The sequence below is a fragment of the Acanthopagrus latus genome, chromosome 13, assembly GCF_904848185.1.
Source record: "Acanthopagrus latus isolate v.2019 chromosome 13, fAcaLat1.1, whole genome shotgun sequence".
Lineage (NCBI taxonomy): Eukaryota > Metazoa > Chordata > Actinopteri > Spariformes > Sparidae > Acanthopagrus > Acanthopagrus latus.
The window spans coordinates 24,206,475-24,227,376 of record NC_051051.1 but is presented as its reverse complement, the minus strand read 5'-3'; the positions used below and the strand labels follow the sequence as shown (position 1 = coordinate 24,227,376).

The following is a 20,902-nucleotide window of genomic DNA, read 5'->3' as shown; positions in this document are numbered from 1 at the left end:
AGGACTGACAGGCGTGTGTGTGTGTGCATGTGTGTTCAGTGTTTAATCAGCAGGGTTTCAGGGTTTAATCTGCTCTGAGTCTCATCGCCAGAGATGAATGAATGAGAGGAAAAGAGGGATGAGGGAGAGGAGGAGGAAGGAGGAAGGAAAAAATGTTTTATGAAATTAAATGGAAGTTAATGGTAACGATTACACGGCAGATAGCTTCAGACAACTGATCTGCATGATCAGACGTCCGGCATGAGTAAGCCGCCTGTCACAGTGCACAGCCAGGTGCTCTTTGTTAGTTACCATGGCAACTCTGGAGGCAATCAGAAAGCTCATTAGTGCTGTTTATTGTGTGTGTTACTCCTCTGTGTGTACACTGCAAGACATTTAGATGAGGGCTTCTGGTTTTTTTTTTGGTTTTTCTGATCGAATTACACGAGATTATATTAGAAAAGACACGACAAAAAAGATTAAATGACAGAAGTCAAAACCTCATCAGATTTTTGGATTAAATAGAATGAGACAAATGCTTGATTACATTAGATGAGCTAAAACAAGGCTCGATCAGGTTAGGGTAAATTAGATGAGACGAGGCAATGAAAGATTATAATGTGGGACGAGATTGGAAATGGCTAGATTATATTAGATGAAATAGAAGTGGGAGGGATAAGGTTAGATCACTAAATGAGAACAGATGATGGGAAAAAAGACAGAAATACAAACAGGTCTACAGAAGCCTTGAATATTAGAGGTGAGAGTCCTGTGTGTACTGAGTCAAGTGCGTTGATCAACGACTGCATCTCGGATCAAGAGTGTTCTCATCGTCCTGATCTCTGACAGTCTTAAGCACAAAATTGCAGAGATGTTAAATAACAAAGTGCAAATACAAGTTACTCAGGAGCTTCTTTGCCCTCACTAGAGTCTACAGCCAATGACTGACCGCTTAGACAGGAGACGTGTTACACGCCATATTGTTTTATGTGAAACTACCCTGCATTACATTTACAAAGTATAAGAGCATTTGCAGTATTGCTAGTTTTACTTCAGTGTTTCCTCCACTGCTGGTCTTTCCTCTCCCTCCCTGTCATCTACCTCATTTGGATTTTTATTCACTCTACTTTTCTTCCTGCTTTTCTCTCCACGCTGTGCTCAAAACTCGAGCTCCCATGATGCCTCACAGTCACACCTGTCCAGAGGCCATTTCACATCCGACAACTGTGCTGCTTACACACACACACACACACACACACACACATTAGTCTGTGTGCGTTATGAAGTGTGTGTTCTCTCTCAGTTTGTGCTCAGTTGACAGCACATTCATATCAAAATGTATTGTGCGTGTGTGTCTTTGTGTGTGTGCTTGTGTGTACCTAGGAGTCAAGTGGAGTTCTCAGCCGGAACAGCAGTGTCAGCAACCCACTAAGCAGTTCACCTGCAGAAACACACGCACACAAAATATGCACACACACACACACACACACACACACACACACACACACACACACACACATACACACCTGTCAGGAGTCCCTTTAAACAGATAAAACACACACACAAACACAGACACACACGCACACACAAACATAGCGGCTGTGTGCCAGACACGTAGGCGGACTCTCGTCATGCCGACACCTTTGAGTTACAGTAAAGGATCAGCGTTAGAGAAGGTAAAAAGTAACAATAATATTCAATTATATTAAGTATCTGTTGTGACCACTTACATCTGGATGTTACTGTATTTCGGTCAGTGAGTGTCGTAACACGTCAAAGCTCCGACGAGACGAAGGGCTCAAACACGCTCAACACGCTCCGCTCCACACAGCTGGAGCTAACAAACGTCAGTCGTCAACGAGATGATAGCGGGTTTATCAGAGCGTCTCCATGAGCACAGTAGTAACCAAACATCGTGCCTGTGGAGGACTGAGCGCAGCAATACCTACTGCGAGGAAGGAGGAGAAAAACTCATAGAAGAGGAGAGAAGAGATGTGATATGCTGATGTACACGGATGTGCTCATGTAGAGCTTCGTCAGACTGGTAGCTCGTGGTTGTTTTGAGCAGAGGCGCGCTCAAACAGAAGGGGGTCGTCTTTCTCTCGCTGTTTAATTCTATTGCACCCACAGGCTACAGAAATGGTGGCTTGCATTCACGTACTTGCCTGAGTGTGTGTATCATGTCTGCTCGCCTGGCACATAACACTTTATGATCTTCTGAGTTTACTCCTTGGTTGTGCAGCTCCACTGAGAAGAGAGCCGAAGTTACGCCTCCTCTGATGGACCCTACGGGAGGTGAGGCGATGCTGTTCACTGAGCGGTTTAATATAACACTAGATGAAATTTTACTTCATTTACTTGGAAAATTATATTTTAAATTGACAAACATAATAATTGAGATTGAGTTTTTTCTTAGACAAGAAGGACTTTTTTCTTTTTTTTTTCTGTGTGATTCCCCGAGTGGCCACTGGGCAGAATTGAAGGCCTAAATCATCAAGTTGCTTTAAAGTGGCACAAGACACAAGCGTACAGGATGTCTTCATTATCCAACACAGACATGATGGGCTTGATGTTTTTCTGACACACTTTGTTATTGAAAACTATTTTATCTTCAGATTCTGTGCAAGTTGTTCCACACGAGGCTAAACACATCCTGACTGCTGCTCGTTATCTGAAACTTTGATGACTAACCAAACCGATTGACAATCTTCTAAAACTTCAGAATATTTCTCGATAAATGTCCAGATGAACTTCATAGTTTTGGTGTTGCAGGCAGCTATTTATGTCGACACATACAGGGGATTATCCTCCTGTTAACATTAATGATTTAATCTTAATCCAATTAAGCCACCAGGGCGCAAACTCATCTCATCACTCATCTCCTTCCTGCTTCCTGCTCTTTTCTTCTATTATAATATTTCCTGCTGCCTCCTGTCACTTCGTATCCTCCTCTCCTCTTCGACTTTCCTCTCCTCTTCCTCCTCCTCCTGTAGAAGCGACAGTGAAACAGCAGCTATATTAGGCAGCGTTCAGGAGCGCTGACTGTTGCATTATTGTTCACCGGGTAATAACAGCTGTCATCTGTGAGGACACCGCAGTGGAAAATGTTAAAAATCCTTTCACGGCTGTCAGCCTCACTGTTAACCTACATTGGATGACGACGAAATGAAATGAAAAAAAGCCAGAATAAGAAGCGGAGAGATAAGGAAAGATGACGAAGGGAGGATTTGCAGTAATAAGGACCTAAACAGATATTTACAAATGAAAAGTATGCTCAGACGCTCTGTTTAACACGTTGTGATTCATCCTGGGAGTGAGGGTCCACTGATGAAGCTGCACTTTGATAATCTGATTACCATTCAGTTTTGGCACCGACCTGATTTTAGAAATGCCCATATAAGCAGGAAATCAGCTTTCATTTTTCAGATTAAGAGACCAAAAATAACCTTGTTAACAAAGCCAGATTACTGCTGGAGAAACCTAATTACCTAAACTCCTAAATGGGTCTCTAACAGGTTTTTATTTTTTGCAAAGGACATGCAGGGAATGAGCCAGCAAAGTCTGAGTCAGAACTGTGACTTATATCTCAGTTCTTCATTAGACTGACTTGACCTGCAGAGTTTGAGAAACATCTGAATATAGAAATGACCACACAAGAGTATTGTCCACATGCAGACTAAAGTAATGTCTAAAATGTTGGATTATCATGCCGAAAGTCAGACTTTATGACTCTGATGCGTTGTCATCCGAACTCAACGCATCCACATAGCTAAAAGACTCAAAAGGCTGATTGTCAGCCTATCAGTGACGCACGAGATGGTTGCAATGCTGTTAGGTTTGGGTTTAAATACATTTGGATTAAACATGTACCTATGTTATCTAACTTACTGCTACGAGTTCATCAAAAAGGGGCACAAACACAAGACACACAGAGGCAGGAAGGTAAAAGAACAAAAAGAGAGCTTTAACGATAAGTTGATGTCAAAGGTCCACAGTCCAAACATTCAAAATGCGAGCAACAAGAAGGAGGGAAAAGGAAAGTATAAGGAAAAGACTAAAGAGAAATGAAAAACGCACAAACCAGAACAAGTGATGGGAAAACATTAACTTTTAAACACAGGAAAGATTAACACGAAGGACTTGCATGAGAGCTGCTCCAGCTCCAAAAGCTCTGATAGCTCTGCTGGTCATTAAGGAGGTTTTCTTAAACAATATACTGGTAGTATGAATTTTAAAAGCTGCATCAAAAAGACATTTTCGTCACCCAACCAAGAAATGTCTGTGTTCTGGTGCGATGTGCCCACAATCATTCATGCACATCGATTCATACCAGAAGTGAGGCCGTTTGCGGTACATAAGCAGCAATTCTTCAGCGCTACTGAAGCGTCCACTAGTTAAATCTTCATTAAGTCCATTCTGTGGTCTGAACATCACTGTCCTGTCAGCAGAACAGTTCAGCAGAGGCTGATACAAAAGCAGCTGAACAAACTGTCTTTACCCGACTGACTTGTAACAGATATCCAAATAGACAGAAATAGTTTCAGTCATTTCCCCCTCGCCCCCGTAAGCTAATATCCACTTCTTTAAACCAGAAAGCTCATAATGGGCTCGATGGGTGACTGTAGTTTGCAGGTTGACAACATATAAATAGAAGGAGATATGTAGGATTTTAGAAGCTGTGTGGGGAGATTATGTTTCTCTAAGCATGCAAGAAAAAAAGGAGTGGGTTGCATATTTGTTGCCGTGGATTGACTGTTGTTGGAATCTGTAATAACAGAAATAAAGCCAGCAGACAGGATGACAGCACACTGTCACCTTGTTAAGCATTAATAATTAATTTTGGTCAGAGGAGGATTAAAGCCGTATATTTGTAGAAACACGAGTGATGGCTGCTGATACAACGCTTCAACCAAAGCTGGCAGTGTGGATTAACCTGTCAGTCATCAATAAAAAAAGGCTTTCTTCATGGATCTCAACACTTGCAGTATATTCAGAAGAGACTTGGTAAATATCCAGCCGATGTTCTCACCACTGATCGCTCAGATCGTCAAAACATATGCATTTTAATACAATTATAAACTGGCTTACGAACACTGTTCTTCCTGGTTCTTTTGTTAGTTCACCATTGGATCATATTCAGCCTCAGAGTCAGAGTTACGGGTGCCAGAAGACTTCATGGGAATTATAAATTACTGCACAACACCCGCGTTTTGTGGATTCACACAAACCGGGATAAGCAAAATCTGTATTTTACTCAAATTTACTGAAATTATCCCTCGTATATGGATGTGAAGGCTCTGCATTACAGAAGCAGAGTGTCTGTTCCTCAGCAGCCACATTAATAATATAGCTGAGAATTGTTTTGACGACTTTCTGCATGTGTTACAAGTGTAGCTACACACACGCAGCTCATTTAGGTCAAGTAACAGATGCTTTCTGGCTGTATGATTATAACAACTAACCCTCTCATTTTGAATGTTTCAGCCCAGCTTTTGACTGCTTATCTGCATCAAATGAGTTGTGATCAAATTTCATAATTGTCGGTTGTATGTCAAGGTGTTAAAAAAGACAGCTCAAAAATCACTGAGATGTTGATTTTCATCATCTTTATGCTTTGAGCAATATTACATGTTCATCATGGTGGTGATATTCAAAGGATTGAGATCACAGATGACTCGGCAATTGGTACAAATTACCAAAGGTTTGCAGGTAAAACTAGTCACATGCGAATAGCGCTTACAAATAGTGTAACTTCTCGGACTGATGAATAGTTGGAATTAATTGTAGAATTGCAATACAAGGGGCAAAGAAAAGAAAACTACCACAGCCATGCACCCACTGTGGGAGCACTGGAAGTATTGATGAATATTATCAAAATGTGCCGCCTCAAACCATAGCACCATCAAAACTACACAGAATAATTTGACCTGGGAATAAAGACAAAAGCCAGATGTTGGTTGGTGTTAAAATTCTACATCAAACTTTAAGAAAGAATTTGCTGATCTCTGCATGTAGACTATTTCTTATGCTAGATTGCAAAATTCAGTATCTTCGTAACGTAAAGTAATCCCTTACTTTACTTTGTTACCCTCTATGGAAAATAACGTTTTACGCGCACTTGACAGGAAAACAACAATACAAGCAATAATACCAAATAGCATAGCTTGGGCATGTTGGTGAACACAAAAGCGACAAGTTTGTCCAACTCTTTGTTTAGATACCTGGTGAAAATTAAGTTTCAGCTGCGTATGTGGGCTTGGACTCGACATGTCATCGGGGATCTTCAGCTACAAGCTTCATGTTTGCATGTTTTGCTTTCAAATGCTTGGTGAGGTTGGCTGTTGAGTTTACGACAGTGGACAAAAGTTTCTGGCCAGGGCACGGTGAACACCTCACACTCAAATTCTTTAGATACTGAAAATATACGTTCAGTGTCTGTATGGGTTTGACCCTTCTCACACATCCACCAGACTGACGGCCTTCCGTGACCTCCCGGTGATCATTTCAGGTGTACGTTTATAGAAAGAGGAGCTCTATACGCCCACTGTGATCACAGGAAGTGGATCATCGATGTCACCTCGATGTATCGGTTGAATTCAGACGAGGATATTTTTATCGGCGAGCAGCATCAGCGGAACAAACACCTGGCTTTCCATTTGTCAAAACTTTTACTGAAAGTTAACTTGAGCTCTGGTTTTGACTCGTCTCCAATCACAGTCACACTCAAAAAATCTCGACGCCCACCTTCCCAGAATTCTCAACAACATTTTCTACGCCTGTCCTCTTTAAAATGAGACGAGGCGAGGATGAAATTAGGCCGCCAGAGGACATTTTGGTGGCTCCTGTGTCCGCTCACCTCACTACGCCTCTCTCTTTCCCTTTCCTTTCTTCTTCTCCAGAGTTTTCCGTTTGTTCCTCGCCTTTCGTGCCCTTTGTTTGTATTTTCCCTGAAGCGAGCTTTAATAAGGCAGTGATGATGCAGATGTATTTTGGCTGAGGTCATGTTTACTTACTTGGCCTCATTATTGCACAGCCTTCTTTGTCCCTCTTCCTCCTCTCTCCATCTTCCCCTTTTTCACTGGCAGCTCCTTCGACACTAACAGGATCCCTGTTGCTAATGAATGGGTTTAAAGTTTTGACTTTTTGTTCACCACGGAGCAGATTTGAGGTGAACTTTTACATTCAAAGACTACAAGGAGGAATTAACGCAGACACGGTCTTATAGCCCTGAGTGGATCGGCTTAATTGCTGCCAAATCCAGCACTTTCACCTCGAGGGAGTTCCCCAACACACCCAAACAGAGGGACCCCTTCCTCAACGCTCCCTGAACTTAACTCACCCTTTAAATTTCCCCCTTGAGTGGCTTTAAATGTAAATCTAATAGTATTTGCTCCAAAGGGCGATTTCATGCATATGTAGTAGGTTTCATCGGCTGGTTCAGTGTCAAAATATTTGAATGCGCTCATGTCCCGTGAGATATTCTCCTGGATTCTTCTTTTTTTCTTCAGAGATCAAAGATTATTCGTTTTTTTAAGTTTTCAAACAAACCCGAGGAAAGGAAAACTGCTCGTCATGGTGTTTTTGTAAATAAATGGAGTTAAGTTTAAAAAAAATAGTTTGATTGAATAAAATTGTTTTCTGAAGGCAGACAGAGTCATAATCCTGGACTCTGATCAGCCAGAGGCTCCTCCATCCGAAATTAGGTAAACATCTGTGAGGAGACCTCTTTATTTGAAAAGCTTCCAGCTGGACCGACTGGAAAGATTAAAGATATCAAAAGTTTTTGAAACTACACTCAAATAAGAGACTTGATGGAAACATTCTCTTCACTGAGTTCAGACTTGGACATGCAACCCACTCGCCAGAATAAATGTTGGCAACCCACTCACATTTTTACATTTCTTTATGTTGCAACTTTCTGTTTCTTTAGGTTAAATTTACAATTTAATTTTAATACTTTGGTGTTAAATTCGATTCAGAATCGATTTGCAATTCGAAAGATTCTGGATTGAAGACTGACAAGTGGTTGAATAGATAGAAAAGGGGACACTTTTAGTGTGCTAAACCATTATTGGGCTCCTTAATTTGCTGAAATACAATTAGAAACAAAATTAAGATAGATGATCTGCAGCCCTTATTTCAAAAAGTTAACAGCAATAATCAATTAATTAATTGATTAATTATTAATTTGACAGCATGCATGGCTGTATGTGGAAAAAAATAAGGGGTTGCTCTCTGCAGTGTTATTAACATTACAAGAAGAATTGAGAATAATTTTTCTTCACCACAGAGTTTGCTTAACGTGTTGAATGCTGCGGTGTGTGTTTGTTATCTCATTAGCAGTTCTCCGCTGGTCGTTAACTTCGTTCTTGCCATAAAGGAGAAGACAGAGCACCACTGAACACATCACACAATGACCTGAAAACTGGACGTTAAGTTATTCTTGTACTGCTGCAGAGTCACATCATTTATTGGAACATTTGCCTTAAAACTGATTATACTTCACTGGGTTGAATGTCACATTATCTGAACACTCGCTGAGGCCTTTGAAGGACTGCAGATGGTGCTTCAGGCTTCCACATTCTAATTTATTTTCTTCATAACGTGGAAATTAAATTAAGTTTAATAAGTAGGTTAAAACATTATTATTTCCAAGCTTGCTTCATCATTGTGACTTGATATACTGTATATGGTTTCACTGAGAGGGGGAGGAAATTGCCACTAAACTGGTTAGAGAGGAGAGGGAGCATCGAGCACGACTCCGTGGTCAGAGCAGCGGCAAGCTTTTATAAATGTTACAGGGGTTCACAATAAAAGTCAATATTTCCATCTTCCCTCCAGTTCTATGGGAATATGAGTCCAACAGTGAGTCGACACTGTTTTATTCATCCTACTTTTGTTTTATAACTCAAGTGCTGCTGGCAATTATATTCTGCTCATGTCCTTTTAAAGAAAGCCTGCAGTATAAATCATATCTCACTTGTCTTTGTAGCAACAACAGTTTTAAATGAGAATTGTGAAGCTTTTCATGAGTCTTAAAAGTGGCGGTTGCTAGTTAGTGTCTAAATGAGACTGCAGATGTTGTCGAGGACATTGAACCGGATCGCAGGCTCACACACTTGTAAACTATTATATTTCAATATGTAGAGTTCATAAAGTGTGGATAATCAAGTGGAGTAAGAAGCTTTATGGTGGTGATGTTGAAGTCGTGCGATCACATTGTTGTCATAGAAGTGGTAATGAATTGTGTTTCTAGAGTAGCCAGACACAATTTCACTGTGAAAAATACAGTATTTTGGTCTAAAAATACAATATGATATGGGACAATCCTTCAGTATCCATCAAATCCAGCATTATTATAAATAGCATAAATTATGTAATTTTGGTACATTCACAAGTGATTTCAGGCTTCGAATCAGAAACACTGTAAATAATAACAAAATGATGTTTTTAAATCTGTTCCAGGGATTTAGAACGACAGCCCTCAGGTTACAGAGTCACTGAGCCATATTTAATTAACTCAAGGTTGTAACTTTCAAGGCTTTTAGAATAAGCAACTTTAACTTTACTGGTTGAAGAGGAGAAGAAGAGGAAATGGACTGGAGATACTGTAAAGAGCAAGGAGAGGGAGGAAACGAGAAAGGAAATGAGGCATTTTTCATCCTGATGTCAGCAACAATTCACACGCACACACACACACACACACACACACACACACACACACACACACACACACACACACACACACACATCTGCAAACACAAGCAAAACACACAATAGCCTATTAAATGACATGGTTTTCCATCCATGCTCCCCTCAGCTTCCTCTATATATCAATCTATGCAACAATTTAACAAAGATGATATTTGCAGTGAAACAATATTTTCCTCCCGTCTGTCACAACAATAATCCGTCATTAATAATAGATCGTATAGAATCGCATCCATTCTATGTAAATGAAGTTATTGTTGCTGTTGACGCAGTGATCCCTTTTGTCCAGCCATGAATAGCGTCCTGAAGACTTATTATATTTGTCATCCTATAAACCTCTGAAACTCGCCGACAGGAAGTGCCTCCCCCCACCCCACCTCCTCCTCCAGGCAGCTCATACAATGCTCTTTCTCCTACACACCTCCTTGTGTGTAATTAGATTAGGCTGCACATACTCCATGTGGCCCACATAACATCTCCAGCGGCTCAGTTTTAATTTTCATTCCTCAGCAGCTTTCTGCGGCTCATTAACGTGGCAATCGTCATGGTTTTAGTTTCACTTTGATTTCTAGTGCTGCTTTTTACTCAGCCACTGGACTCATGTACACTCATGAAGCACTTTACCTGAGTATTCTGGTTTTATTTATCATTATTTTTACTCCACTACATTCATCCGACAGCTGGAGTAACTAGTTACTTAATTGACGCTCACTCGTAACCGTGAATAATTCCTGATCATTCGGTCGATTTGTTTTAAAAACTTTAAAGCTCTTTTTCTCCCACAGATCTATTTTACATGTCATTTATTGTACAATTCCTACATTACATATTTGTTATTTTGTTATTTAACCCTGTTTATTGTCAGCATTTTGTACCAAATACTGAAGTACATTGTCAATGAAAATACCTGTCAATTAATGTTATTCAGATATTTGTTGCGATTTTCCAGCGCTTTGTTGAAATATGTCCAACTTTACAGCACAAGGTGCACCGTGTTTCACATTAAAAGGGTTGTTCAGGTTCAGGTGTGGAGAAGCAGTGAGTAGCATCGGCAGGAAGCAAGACTTTTGCTGCTGAAGCTGTAAGTTAGCGACTCGTCTTTCCTTGCAACAGAGTATTCAAACAAAACACTATCTCCACTTTTATGAGTACTTCTTTCACCACTGTTGATTTCCAGCCTCGTCTTTTATGCTGAACTGGTGTGGTCTTTCCTGCACCAGACACTCACAAGTTCTTCTGTGTGCACATTTTTACTTCAGTTTACTGTAAGATTTTGAGTTTCTTCTATGTGTTTCAGTTCAGGGACGAAGGAACTTTTCAAAGGAACTCAGAAAGATGGCTTTTTATTTCCCCGTTTTGGCAGTGGTACCACCACCAACACTTGGGCGTCTCTTTGGACAACATGGTGATCGTGCCAAGATCGCAGGACAAAGTCACACCAACAGCAAATTAAAGCAACTGAAACTTCTTGGGTAAAGTCAGGAAAAGATTGTCTTCTGGTTTAAAAGAAAACAAGACTGAGGAAGATGCAGAAGAATTCTCACTGCAGTTGAAGAACCTAAAGCTACTCGCAGCATCCAGTGTTGGTGTTGGTTGAAATGGGCCATCTCCTTGATGATGGACACCATCTATCTTTTATCCAGCCACATTCACAGAGAGTCAGAGTGGAGCCGACCCAATGTCAGGTTTCTATTTAAAGTCCTGGGTGTCGGACCTTCCCATCGGCACATGAACTCAGCAAAACGTCTGCAGAGGAGACTGTGCTGTAAAACTGTTTTATGGTCCTTAAAGTCTTGTGAACATCTGCTGGAGGCTGGAGGCTAAAGTGAAACGTGCTGTAGGGTCATCAAAATCAGTCTGGGGAGCAAAAATATTCACAACAAATTCCACAGTGATCTGGCTGGTAGTTGAAGGGATAAAAATAAATAAATTAATAAAAAATACACCATGTATTCCTCGACTGGTTCTGGAGCCGATCCCAGCTGCCAGTGGGCGAGAGGCGGAGCACTCCCCGGACAGGTCGCCCGTCAGTCTACAGGTAATTAAGCATATATTTGCGGAAAGTGGGCGGAATATTTACTGCCACACAGAAATACTGAAGAATTAAAATCAAGTTTTCAGGGAGCCTTTTTATGAACCACATTACACACAACAGAAAATAAAAAAATTTAATCTCCGGCGAACATGTCGAGCGTGTGTGTTTTCCACTGATGGTCAGCGTGGCTCCTTCACACACCTGCAGGCCTCAGATCAGCTCAGTCAGGTCTGAAGGGACGTGTGATTACAGTGATATCTCTCTCTCTCTCTCTCTCTCTCTCTCTCTCTCTCTCTCTCTCTCTCTCTCTCTCTCTCTCTCTCTCTCTCTTTCTTTCTCTCTCTCTCTCTCTCTCTCTCTCTCTCTCTCTCTCTCTCTCTCTCTCTCTCTCTCTCTCTCTCTCTCAGGTCACAGAAAGTGTCGAGCTGGGAGGAAAAAACTTGGGATATCTATACACAAAAGGGGGGGCGTAACCATGGCAACAGGCATCAAAGATGACGATGGCAGGAGGCCACACACACACACACACACACACACACACACACACACACGTATATAGAGTACATCAGGGGTGTTCAGTGAAAATTCAAAGATTCAGTGCCATATACAGCCGCCTCTACTGAAGTAGACTCAAGTACTATTCCATATTTTTTCAATATTTCAAATATATTTCAGCAGTATTGTCAGACTCTATATTGAACTGAAGGGACTGTAAATAAGTACTTCTTAACATTCTCAATCAACTGTATTAAAACAATCTCTTAACAACTGGGCAGTGTTTCTTTCCCTCTTGTGCGCCCACCTTCTCTTGTTCAGTGAGAGAAGTGAGCTTCAGATTTTTCCTGCCAGGTTTTTGTAAAGGTGTCTGGCCATCCTCATCAGTGTGTAGGTGCTCGATGTGAGCCTGGAACGATATTTTGTTTGGATAATGTTCACAGTGGATAAAGCTGCCTTGGTTTTTGGTGCCCTTAAATCAGATTTGAGGGGGTACGTTTGCTCAAATTCTTGTGCTTCGGCACGGTGTCAGATCTTAGGAGACAAACTGCTTGTGAGAAGAATCAACGTGTTACCGAGTCCATTCTCTATTAAAAGAGAACTGTTTTCGTTGATTCCCTCCTACAGATGTCTCTGACCCTGCTTGCCCGAATGCACTGATTTGATTGGCTACGTTGCTTCACCTGAGATGATTTACAGCGCATGCACCTGGTCTGTGGGTTTCCTTTGACCTGCTGAACTGCAACTGTAAAGGCTGGAAAAGTGTTCCTAGTTAATACAGTAACGCTCCATTAAAATATAATAATTCTCAATAATTCATTGGTTATACTGTAGGTCCGAGTCTTTTCTCTCTGCAGGCTGGAGTGCATCCTCCACTTTTCCTCTCGTCTCATCATAAAGACCTGGAATATCTTTTTTGGTTAAATATTTTCTGCTCGGTATTATAACCATGGTTCCAGTGTATCAAATGTTCATTTTCGGCCACACTGTACGAGCAGAAGTTCTTGTAAATAAATCCAGCGATGGACTCGGGTGGCTTTGCATGTTCATAGTGTTGCCTGTGTATTTTGCATTTATCAGACAGTTCTTGCATATTGTGAGGAGCCATGAAGTGGTGACACTGGGGAGTCAAATTGGCAGGGAAATCTGTTTAGAGAGCCTTATCTAAAAATTAAAAAAATGATATCAAATATTTAAAATATCTATATTTAGTGCTTGTGTATTGATACTTGTATCGCACAAGGACGGAGGGTGAAATATTTTCTCAGCAGTATGTTGTGTGTGTTTATGTCAAGATAATTTTTTATTCGATAGTACTAAACTGAAACTCAGTGTCAGCAGATTTCCACTAACCGATGAAATCCTGTGTTTCAGCTGATCCACTGTCAGTTTGGGCCTCACAGGTTCAAACTATGTTGATTTGCATTTCAAAAATGATAATTCACACCACATCCCATGTGCGTAGTTGTTATGTGGAAAAATCGCATGCAGATTTTCCATATTGCTGCTCTGCATCTTCATATTGGACTGGTGGGAAATCACTTTACACTATGTTGAGTTATGGAGGAATTGATGGGAAGTCATAATATTTGTTCAGCTACTGTTGTTCAGTACAGTTTTGAGGTACTTGTAAATATTGCACAGAAATAAGTTGCTTATTACTTTGTAGTTTGCTTTGCAATTAAGGAATCCCAAGTAATCAACACTGATTTTTCATCATTAATACATCAGTAACTAATTCAATAATGTAATATATGACATTATGAAAACGGCCATTCAGCATATTGACAACATTTACCTTTGCTTATACATTACTATAACTGATTTCACTGAAGATAAAGACAAGTTCCTCTGCCACCAGAGGCGAGTGGAACAGAGGCGAGACATGAAGCGGTGCCAGGACCAGATATTCTGCAATGAACACAACATGAATCCTGTTTCTCTGATCTGAACGTGGGGAACTTCTTTTTATTTGCAGAAAGGAGAACAACACAGTGTGTGTGTGTGTGTGTGTGTGTGTGTGTGTGTGTGTGTGTGTGTGTGTGTGTGTGTGTGTGTGTGTGTACGTACAGCCAGGTGTCCAAACGTCCCTGTCAGCAGCTGCTACACAGGAGAAAAAAAAAACAACTGAACACTCACCAATAATTACAGGAGTAGTGTGTGTGCGTGTGTGTGTGCTACATAGTGCGGATCACAAGGTTTAAAACCAACAATGTGACTGAAGACATTTTGTCCGGCCCTCCGCGAGTTTAGCATTCAGTTTAGTTTGGGGGTTTGACATTTAGTTGTCATGGTTACATTGGTTACAGGGGGCTATAGTATGCACTCTGTCCTAAGTATGTGTGTGTGTTTGTGTGTGTGTGTGTGTGTGTGTGTGTGTGTGTGTGTGTGTGTGTGTGTGTGTGTGTGTGTGTGTGTATTTGCGTGGTGCAAGCTGTGTATAATTATCTGTAGCTGTGAGTTGTCTCCAGTATAGTCTTCTGTTCTACTGTCTCCAGCTGTCTGCAGACTTTCTCTTTCTGTCTCACACACACACACACACACACACACACACACACACACACACACATGCAGACACAGACTTTCTCCTCCACTCAGTTTCTTGCCACAAAACGTTTTTCTTCAGCCAGTTTACACTTAAAAGCCAGCAGAGGCACTCAGACCATCAGATCATTGTTCACATCGGCAGTCATATTCAAAACTGTGAATTTTAGCTCATTAGCAGTTTTGTCATTTAAACTTATGAGGGAGAGGCAAAAAAGAGAAAGAGAAAGGAGGATGGGAAAAGTGAAAAAAGGGGCAGAAGGAAAAAGAAATGATATGGTAAAATGATATCTCTACATTACTGTCAGTCAGTGCAGAAAAAAGTTGAGCTTGAATCAAGTCTACCTCGTAATGACGCCGCTAAAACACAAACAGTGTGGTGATTCATCAACATTTACAGGAAGCCCTTTAACTGTGTCTCCTCCACTTCACAAGAAAGAAGAAGGTAAGGGGAAAAGTGAGACGAGGAGTTAATTGAGATGTTGATATTGTTTTTTTCTTTTTCTTCCTCACGGCTCCTCGGTGTAATCAAATCCTCACAGCTGTCAATACATCACTGCTGACAGTAAACACACACGCATACACACCCTGCGCCCCTAATGATCACTGTGACACTGCCAACACACACCTGATGTACACTGACAGCTTCATAACACTCACACAAACACACACACACACACACACACACACACAGACACAAACCGCATGACAGCAGTGTCCTCAGGCTGATCTTTTATTTTCATTTCCATCTGACGGAGTGATGCAGCAGCGTCTCTCTTTCTCTCCACACACCAGCTGAAACCCAACATAAAACCTGCCGACACCGACAGGATACCCTCGTGGTAACCATGACCGCCGCTCTGTTCACCTGTTTACCTGTTCACCTGAGTCAGGTGTGTTCACTGACCTGCTGTTTTACTCCGCCCTTTCCATTTGTTCAGATTGTTATCAGCCGGTGAGAATAAAAACACTGCTCTACTCGGTTTGACGTGGCAGAGCAGCAATTAGCATTTCCACCACAACTAGTCTACCTGCTTGAAGGTGCATGTTTAACCCACTGATATGCTCATCTCAATCCCGGCATTGCTACTGAAGTATCTCCGCTAACAAAGTGACTCTGCAAATTTAATTAAAAACACGTTTAAGTTCTTCACAATAAAAGCCCCCCCCCATTATTTTGTCATTTTAAAGCTTTTATGATGAAGCAGCATCACAGGAAACGTGTTTTCAGCAGCAGTCACGAAACACGACTCCTGAAACAGCTGAAAGTGAACACGATGAAACAGTAAAACACAGCAGATGTTTGAAAAAACAAAACACGACAAGACGAGATAATCTAAAGAAATTCAGCTAGAAGCTACAAAAGTATTGCTGACTTTTTAAAAGCATCTTTCTTCTCAGGTGTCCTGCACAGACGTGAGCTCTGTAACGGTTTGAGGGGGAGACAGGTGTTCGCTGTGGGTTGGCCAAAGTCCCGAGACGTCACCACGGCTCGCTTGGAGGCGGGGCGGCGCTTGGAGCAGGTCCATTGCCAGCACAGCTCAGCTCAATTTGGCCTAGTCCAACACCAGCTGAGTTTTTGGAAACCAACAAAACAGAGAACAGCAAAAAGTGATTTGGACGACTCTTGGAAGTCAGGAGGCATCAGCTTTTTGAGTTCCATGTTTGTCAGTCGACCAAGCAGGATGCCATCCAGAGCATCCGGCTGCTAACAGAGTTAAAATCCATGTAGAAAAAACTAAAATAACAAAAATCTTTCAGCCCCCACAGAGAGAACTGTTTTCCTAATGCATTTTGGCAGATTCCTCAGGAAAAAAAAGAGATTAAAAAAAAGTAAGCTTTGTTGTTTTCTGCTGTGTGAGGTTAGAAGAAAAGGGTCAGCTCACAAAGTCTGTAATAAAATATAATTCATTCATTATTCATTCATTAAGTAAGAATGTTCCCCACTACTTCTGCCAGACAGCAGCGGGATAAATGCATGACAGAGCACTTAAAACAGGGGTGAATACATGAAGCAGGACCTCAAAGCAAGTGGTTTCCTGAGTGCTGTTTAGTCTGTTAACCACAGTTCTACTGCCGTCAAACCAGATTCACAAACTGCTCTGCAACCACTGCGAAGGAGTCCTCTCTTGTACTGATACATCATGTGGTTTACATGAAAATCCACTTCCTGCCGAACTTATGTCGGCTCAACCTCAGCGCTCTCGCTGCAGAAACTTCCGCCCTCTGCCTGAGGAGCAGCACTTAGACCATATGACTGTGAATTTCTCCTGAGCTTTAAGTCTCATGTTGCCTGAGGGGAATGTTTCAGTGAGACAGCAGGGATCATGTTAGCTTCATGACATGCAACAGGCTCCGTCAGGCTGAATCCCTGCTGAAAGCCCGGACATAATTACTGAGGTTTTCATAAACTCGTAAATTACAAAATGACATTTTTGTTTCTTAAAAACATTGATTTCTTGGTTGGTTCTTACAAACCAGGGTCTATTTTAACTGATTTAACTTGATATTTGTAATAAGGTGATTCAAAAGGTCTAAAAGCATCATTATTAAGCATGTTTTGTCTCATGAAATAATAATCCTGATTCAGAATAGAAATGCACAAAACTTTGTTAAGAAATCTTGCAATTTAATGTCGACATACCAGGAGCAGAGACTACACATTATACAAAACTTTGTTTATAACTTCTTTTTAATTGTTTTTGTCTTCTGTTAAATTCGGCGTGGAATATAACGCACAAAGTTTTTCTTTGATCGTCAAAGGTCTGATTCATGCTTTTCAAGCATTGTGATGCCTCCTTTTGTAATCATTAGATGTTTTTTGTGTCATTTGTACCATGTAAAGACATGGTAACATAAATATAAGGCAGAAAACTAGCCCAAAATACAGCATGATATCATTAAACCTTCTAGACAGTGATTTTGTAGTTGTACCAGGGCTGTTTTTATAGAAAAAATATATATATATAAATGTCCACTTAGTTGAAAAAGAAAAACAGGCAACACTTTTAAAAAAAAAAATATTATTACTCCTTGGTGTCATTAAACATTCACAATTATTGTAAACAGTAATCCTGATTCACTTCTTCCTTAGTTCAAAAATCTTGCATTTTAAGGTTGCCATACCAGAGGCAGAGACTACACATCTTATGAAACCTTGTTAAACACAATTTTTATTTACCTGTGTCTTTCAGGACATTTTACACTAAAAGTAACACAAAAAACTTACTTCTTCCAGAGACACTGATCTTTAAAATTCTGATTTTAACGCATCGCATCCATTTTTTAAATTGTTTTAGTGTAAAGTGTGCCCTAAAACACCTCTGTGTTACCTAAAAAGAATAAACACCAGTTGCTGACAACTGCAGCTAATTAGCCCTGAAGTACAGTGTGATCTGACATCAATTCCTAATGGACTCGTTAAGACTCTTTAAGGGTGATTAGGCAGCTGACAGCCAGGAACAACGACTTCAGACTTTAAAGGACTGTTGAGCTTTAGCTCTGTATATTTGTACAAACATGTATTAACTATAAATGAAACATATTTTACATATTTACAGAAGTGTGTTTTTCAGGTGCTTATGAGTGTGTGACCGTGTGTGTGTGTGTGTGTGTGTGTGTGTGTGTCTGTTAAACATCTTTTCCATTGCTCCTTAATGTTTGATAGGTGGGGAGTGGCAGGCGCTGCCTCATGTATTTTTAAAGGAAAAGTTACCCAGGCGTTCTGTGTGCTTTGTTCTGCCTTTAGCTGGCCTACTTTAAACTTTGCTACAACAGCGGCAGCAGCAGAGAATCAGAAGTCGACTCCAACGACTGAAGTAAACAACATTTTCACACCTTTGAAGCACAAAAGCAGCTTCTTGTATCACAGAAAACAAAAGGTTACGTACAATAACTCCAGTAAACAAGAGATAAATCTGTGGACTCAATATAGTTTATAGTCCCAGCGAGGCTCAAATGTTCCTCACACACCAGAAAATTCAATTCAATTCAATCAGAGACAACTTCACTTTCGTTCTTTACCACCGCTGGGGCCACAAATCTGATATTGGATGAACATGTTGGAAAGGTCATGTTGTTATATTGTTATTTGGTAGACATTTTAGGACATCCTCACACTGCACTTAGCCCAAAGCAGGATAGACCAGTCACCAGTCACCAGCAAGACCAGCATATATTGTGTTTTGGTGCTGGTCTATCCTGGTTTTTCCAGCAGGGCCAAAATTAAGGGAGGTTTCAGCTCAAAGCTAAGGGAGATCTTAGCCCAAAGCTAAGGAAGCAGTTAGGCCAAAGCTAAGGGAGCTGTAACCCTTAGGATAAGGGAGCTGTTAGCCAAAGCTAAAGGAGGTTTTAGCTCAAAGCTAAGGAAGCTGTTAGTTCAAAGCTAAGGGAACTATTAGCCCAAAGCTAAGGGAGCTGTTAGGCCAAAGCTAAGGGAGCTGTTAGCCAAAGCTAAAGGAGCTGTTAGCTGAAGCTAAAGGAGCTGTTAGCCAAAGCTAAGGGAGCCATTACCCCATAGCTAAGGGAGCTATTAGTCCAAAGCTAAGGGAGCTGTTAGCCGAAGCTAAAGGAGCTGTTAGCCAAAGCTAAGGGAGCCATTACCCCATAGCTAAGGGAGCTGTTAGTCCAAAGCATAGGGAGCTGTTAGTCCAAAGCATAGGGAGCTGTTACCCTAAAGCTAGGAGTGCTATTGCCCAAAGCTAAGGGAGACTTTACGCCATAGCTAAGGGGCTGTTAGCCCAAAGCTAAGGGGCTGTTAGCCCAAAGCTTCAAGCCTGACTCCTGGGGGCTTGGAAGTGAATGAGCATGATTTTTGCACCCAAGGCTGGAAATATGTTATATAGAATATTTTTGATTGCAAATTCAAGATTCATCCTCATTAGAAATCTTTGTAAACTTTTTTTAAAAATCTCTCATAGAATTTAAGATAAAATACAGTCAGGCTGAGGCAATGTATTTACAGGATTGAAGAAAAAAATCACATCTTAAAAGTCACAATCTTACATGCAAGAGCTCAACCTTTCAGAATTTACTGTACAAAACCATGCGGGAGTCTTCCTGAGACAGAACCGAGGAGGTTGTGAACATATTTTTTCGTGGTGCAGGAGGAAACACGGGAATCAGCAGGAATTTTGAGTGTTGAGGTTCAGATATGATATGTGCGCTGCGTCAGTCATCTATAATGCAGGACGAAATACACAGCTGCTTAAACACACACAAAACATCACAGACACTGCTGGGAGTGTGTGTGTGTGTGTGTGTGTGCACTGTGTGTGCGTGTGTGGTGGGAGGGGTGTGTGTTTGTTTTTTCACCTGTGTGTATTCGCACACTGGTACAGTATGGGAGATTTATTTATGAGTGTTTTTGTAAAGTGTGTGTTCACTTTCTCGTGATTAATGTGGATTAAAATCATTCAACTGCACACATGTATGTGCATTAATGTGTGTGTGTGTGTGTGTGTGTGTGTTTGTAACTTTACTGCTAATAACATTGTGCCAGTTTTTACCCATGCTCCGCATATAAACTATTCAAGCACAAACACACATCCATGCTATTGTGTGATTCTGTACAAGTCAGCATGTCTGCGTGTGTGTTCATGTGTGTGTGTGTGTGGTCAGTCGCCTTCCTATCACTCCTGATTTCCCGGCTCCGCTGTGAATAAACGGCTGATTTGATCCATATAAAGCTGTTATGGTTTATTGATCAGCGATATGAATTATGAACGTTGTGTTTAAAGATTCACGGAGCCGCTGGGACTTCCTCTGATGATGAAATATTAACTTGCAGTACACAATAGAAAAATATGAATGTTTTTTGTGTGGTAAAGCAGGTTTAAATCTACTCTGTGTTTTACTGTCGTGTCAACAGAACAGAATGATGTCCTGTTGGTGAAGGACTTTTGTTGCTCCCCCCTCACTCTCTCTTTAAATCCATAAATGCCATTATCAATCTATCCATTTTCTGCCATTTATCCAGGGGTGGTGTCACTGTGGCAGTGGGTTTCACAAAGTAGTCCTGATATCTCTCCTCAGCAACGTTTTCCAGCACCAATCCTAGGCCAGATGAGAAATATAATCCCTCCAGGGTGCTCTGTATCTACCCAGGGGTCTTCTACCGCTTCAGTGTGCCCAGAAAGC

The 20,902-nt window shown here is 41.0% G+C and overlaps 2 long non-coding RNA genes across 2 annotated transcripts; both read right to left on the bottom strand.

Moving 5' to 3' along the window:
• Positions 1-820: 820 nt before the first annotated feature.
• LOC119031616 lies at positions 821-2,283 on the bottom strand. The gene is made up of 3 exons (XR_005078653.1): positions 1,710-2,283; positions 1,359-1,420; positions 821-1,208 (listed from the first exon to the last, which is right to left on the bottom strand). It is a non-coding gene; the product is annotated as an uncharacterized LOC119031616 (long non-coding RNA).
• Positions 2,284-15,985: 13,702 nt separating this feature from the next.
• Positions 15,986-19,988, bottom strand: LOC119031613. The gene is made up of 3 exons (XR_005078648.1): positions 19,769-19,988; positions 16,141-16,335; positions 15,986-16,017 (listed from the first exon to the last, which is right to left on the bottom strand). It is a non-coding gene; the product is annotated as an uncharacterized LOC119031613 (long non-coding RNA).
• Positions 19,989-20,902: the final 914 nt, after the last annotated feature.